This window comes from Vigna angularis, chromosome 6 (genome assembly GCF_016808095.1).
Source record: "Vigna angularis cultivar LongXiaoDou No.4 chromosome 6, ASM1680809v1, whole genome shotgun sequence".
In the NCBI taxonomy this organism is placed as follows: Eukaryota; Viridiplantae; Streptophyta; class Magnoliopsida; order Fabales; family Fabaceae; genus Vigna; species Vigna angularis.
Genome location: NC_068975.1, coordinates 13,857,197 through 13,862,349, shown reverse-complemented (window position 1 = coordinate 13,862,349; position 5,153 = coordinate 13,857,197).

Sequence of the window (5,153 nt, the reverse complement as noted above, 5' to 3'; positions counted from 1 at the left end):
ACTTCGTCCACTTCGTCCAATTCATCCAATTCGTCCACTTCCTCTACTTCGTCCACTTCGTCCACTTCGTCAGTTCGTCCACTTCCTCCAGTTCGTCCACTTCATCCACTTCGTCCATTTTGTCCACATCGTCCACTTCGGCCACTTCGACCACTTCGTCCACGTCATCCACTTCGTCCACTTCGTCAGTTCGTCCACTTCCTCTACTTCGTCCACTTCATCCACTTCGTCCACTTCGTCTACTTCGTCAGTTCGTCCACTTCCTCTAGTTCGTCCACTTCAACCACTTCATCCACTTCGTCCACTTTGTCAGTTCGTCCACTTCGTCAACTTCGTCCACTTCATCCACTTCGTTTACTTCGTCCACTTCGCCAGTTCGTCCACTTCCTCCAGTTCGTCCACTTCATCCACTTCGTCCACTTCATCCACTTCGTCCACTTCGTCCACTTCGTCCACTTCGTCCACTTCGTCCACTTCGTCCACTTCGTTACTTTGTCCACTTCGTCCACTTCCTCAACTTCATCCACTTCGTCCACTTCCTCAACTCCGTCCATTTCGTCCAATTCGTCCACTTTGTCCATTCCGTCCACTTCGTCCCCTTTGTCCCCTTTATCCCCTTCGTCCACTTCGTCCACATCGTCCACTTCGTCCACTTCGTCAGTTCATCTACTTCGTCCACTTCGTCAACTTCATCCACGTCATCAACTTCGTCCATTTCGTCCACTTCGTCCACTTACTCCACTTCGTGCACTTCGTCCACTTCGTCCACTTCGTCATTTCGTCCACTTCCTCTAGTTCGTCCACTTCGTCCACTTCGTCCACTTCATCCACTTCGTCCACTTTGTCACTTCGTCCACTTCATCCACTTCGTCTACTTCGTCCACTTTGTCCACTTCGTCCACTTCCTCCAATTCGTCCACTTCATCCACTTCATCCACTTCGTCCACTTTGTCAGTTTCTCCATTTCGTCCACTTCGCCCACTTCGTAAGTTCGTCCACTTCGTCCACTTCATTATTTTCGTCCAATTCGTCCACTTCGTCAACTTCGTCCACTTGGACAACTTCGTCCACTTCGTCCAATTCATCCAATTCGTCCACTTCCTCTACTTCGTCCACTTCGTCAGTTCGTCCACTTCCTCCAGTTCGTCCACTTCATCCACTTCGTCCATTTTGTCCACTTCGTCCACTTCGGCCACTTCGACCACTTCGTCCACGTCATCCACTTCGTCCACTTCGTCAATTCGTCCACTTCCTCTAGTTCGTCCACTTCATCCACTTCGTCCACTTCGTCAGTTCGTCCACTTCCTCTAGTTCGTCCACTTCAACCACTTCGTCCACTTCGTCAGTTCGTCCACTTCGTCCACTTCGTCAACTTCGTCCACTTCGTCAACTTCGTCAGTTCGTTCACTTCCTCCAGTTCGTCCACATCATCCACTTCGTCCACTTCGTCCACTTCCTCAACTCCGTCCATTTCGTCCAATTCGTCCACTTCGTCCACTTCGTCCGCTTCGTCCACTTCGTCCACTTCGTCCCCTTCGTCCCCTTCGTCCACTTCGTCCACTTCGTCCACTTTGCCCACTTCGTCAGTTCGTCCACTTCCTCAACTTCGTCTATTTCGCCCACTTCGTCCACTTCATCCACTTAGTCCAATTCGTCCACTTCGTCAACTTCGTCCCCTTCGTCCACTTTGTCAGTTCGTCCACTTCGTCCACTTCGTCCACTTCGTCCACTTCATCCACTTCGTCCACTTCGTCCACTTCGTTACTTTGTCCACTTCGTCCACTTCCTCAACTTCATCCACTTCGTCCACTTCCTCAACTCCGTCCATTTCGTCCAATTCGTCCACTTTGTCCACTTCGTCCACTTCGTCCCCCGTCCCCTTCGTCCCCTTCATCCCCTTCGTCCACATCGTCCACTTCGTCCACTTCGTCAGTTCGTCTACTTCGTCCACTTCGTGCACTTCGTCACTTTCATCCACTTCATCAACTTAGTCCAATTCGTCCACTTCGTCCACTTAGTCCACTTCGTGCACTTCGTCCACTTCGTCATTTCGTCCACTTCCTCTAGTTCGTCCACTTCATCCACTTCGTCCACTTTATCCACTTCGTCCACTTTGTCACTTCGTCCGCTTCATCCACTTCGTCTACTTCGTCCACTTTGTCCACTTCGTCCACTTACTCCAATTTGTCCACTTCATCCACTTCGTCCACTTCGTCAATTTCTCCATTTCGTCCACTTCGTCCACTTCCTCAACTCCGTCCATTTCGTCGATCTTGTCCTATTCGTCCACTTCGTCCACTTCGCCCACTTCGTAAGTTCGTCCACTTCGTCCACTTCATTATTTTCGTCCAATTCGTCGACTTCGTCAACTTCGTCCACTTGGACAACTTCGTCCACTTCGTCCAATTCATCCAATTCGTCCACTTCCCCTACTTCGTCCACTTCGTCCACTTCGTCAGTTCGTCCACTTCCTCCAGTTCGTCCACTTCATCCACTTTGTCCATTTTGTCCACTTCGTCCACTTCATCCACTTCGGCCACTTCGACCACTTCGTCCACGTCATCCACTTCGTCCACTTCGTCAGTTCGTCCACTTCCTCTAGTTCGTCCACTTCATCCACTTCGTCCACTTCGTCCACTTCGTCAGTTCGTCCAACTTCGTCCACTTCGTCAACTCCGTCCATTTCGTCCACTTCATCCACTTCGCCCACTTCTTCCATTTCTTCAACTTCGTCCACTTCGTCCACTTCGTCCACTTCATCCTCTTCGTCCACTTCGTCAACTTCGTCCACTTCGTCCACTTCGTCTACTTCGTCCATTTCGTCCACTTCACCCACTTCGTCCACTTCGTCAGTTCGTCCACTTCGTGCACATCGTTATTTTCGTCCACTTGGAGAACTTCGTCCACTTCCTCCACTTCGTCCCTTTCCTCCACTTCGTCCACTTCATCCAATTCGTCCAATTCGTCCACTTCCTCCACATCCTCCAGTTCTTCAGTTCGTCCACTTCGTCCACTTCGTCCACTTCGTCCACTTCCTCCACTTCGTCCACTTCATCCACTTCGTCCTCTTCGTCCACTTCGTCCACTTCACCCACTTCGTCCACTTCGTTATTTTCGTCCACTTCATCCAATTCGTCGACTTCCTCCACTTCCTCCACTTCGTCCACTTCGTCCACATCGTCAGTTCGTCCACTTCCTCCAATTCGTCCACTTCATCCACTTCGTCCACTTCGTCCACTTCGTCCACTTCGTCCACTTCGTTACTTTGTCCACTTCGTCCACTTCCTCAACTTCATCCACTTCGTCCACTTCCTCAACTCCGTCCATTTCGTCCAATTCGTCCACTTCGTCCACTTCGTCAGTTCATCTACTTCGTCCACTTCGTCAACTTCATCCACGTCATCAACTTCGTCCATTTCGTCCACTTCGTCCACTTCTTCCACTTCGGCATTTCGTCCACTTCCTCTAGTTCGTCCACTTCGTCCACTTCATCCACTTCGTCCACTTGGTCACTTTGTCCACTTCATCCACTTCGTCTACTTCGTCCACTTTGTCCACTTCGTCCACTTCCTCCAATTCGTCCACTTCATCCACTTCGTCCACTTCGTCAGTTTCTCCATTTCGTCCACTTCATCCACTTCCTCAACTCCGTCCATTTCGTCGATCTCGTCCAATTCGTCCACTTCGCCCACTTCGTAAGTTCGTCCACTTCGTCCACTTCATTATTTTCGTCCAATTCGTCCACTTCGTCAACTTCGTCCACTTGGACAACTTCGTCCACTTCGTCCAATTCATCCAATTCGTCCACTTCCTCTACTTCGTCCACTTCGTCAGTTCGTCCACTTCCTCCACTTCGTCCACTTCATCCACTTCGTCCATTTTGTCCACATCGTCCACTTCGGCCACTTCGACCACTTCGTCCACGTCATCCACTTCGTCCACTTCGTCAGTTCGTCCACTTCCTCTAGTTCGTCCACTTCATCCACTTCGTCCACTTCGTCCACTTCGTCAGTTCGTCCACTTCCTCTAGTTCGTCCACTTCAACCACTTCATCCACTTCGTCCACTTTGTCAGTTCGTCCACTTCGTCAACTTCGTCCACTTCATCCACTTCGTTTACTTCGTCCACTTCGCCAGTTCGTCCACTTCCTCCAGTTCGTCCACTTCATCCACTTCGTCCACTTCATCCACTTCGTCCACTTCGTCCACTTCGTCCACTTCGTCCACTTCGTCCACTTCGTTACTTTGTCCACTTCGTCCACTTCCTCAACTTCATCCACTTCGTCCACTTCCTCAACTTCGTCCATTTCGTCCAATTCGTCCACTTTGTCCATTCCGTCCACTTCGTCCCCTTTGTCCCCTTTATCCCCTTCGTCCACTTCGTCCACATCGTCCACTTCGTCCACTTCGTCAGTTCATCTACTTCGTCCACTTCGTCAACTTCATCCACGTCATCAACTTCGTCCATTTCGTCCACTTCGTCCACTTACTCCACTTCGTGCACTTCGTCCACTTCGTCCACTTCGTCATTTCGTCCACTTCCTCTAGTTCGTCCACTTCGTCCACTTCATCCACTTCGTCCACTTTGTCACTTCGTCCACTTCATCCACTTCGTCTACTTCGTCCACTTTGTCCACTTCCTCCAATTCGTCCACTTCATCCACTTCGTCCACTTTGTCAGTTTCTCCATTTCGTCCACTTCGTCCACTTCCTCAACTCCGTCCATTTCGTCCACTTCGTCAACTTCGTCCACTTCGTCAACTTCGTCAGTTCGTTCACTTCCTCCAGTTCGTCCACATCATCCACTTCGTCCACTTCCTCAACTCCGTCCATTTCGTCCAATTCGTCCACTTCGTCCACTTCGTCCGCTTCGTCCACTTCGTCCCCTTCGTCCCCTTCGTCCACTTCGTCCACTTTGTCCACTACGTCAGTTCGTCCACTTCCTCAACTTCGTCTATTTCGCCCACTTCGTCCATTTCGTCCACTTAGTCCAATTCGTCCACTTCGTCAACTTCGTCCCCTTCGTCCACTTTGTCAGTTCGTCCACTTCGTCAACTTCGTCCACTTCGTCCACTTTATCCACTTCGTTTACTTCGTCCACTTCATCCACTTCGTCCACTTCGTCCACTTCATCCACTTCGTCCACTTCGTCCA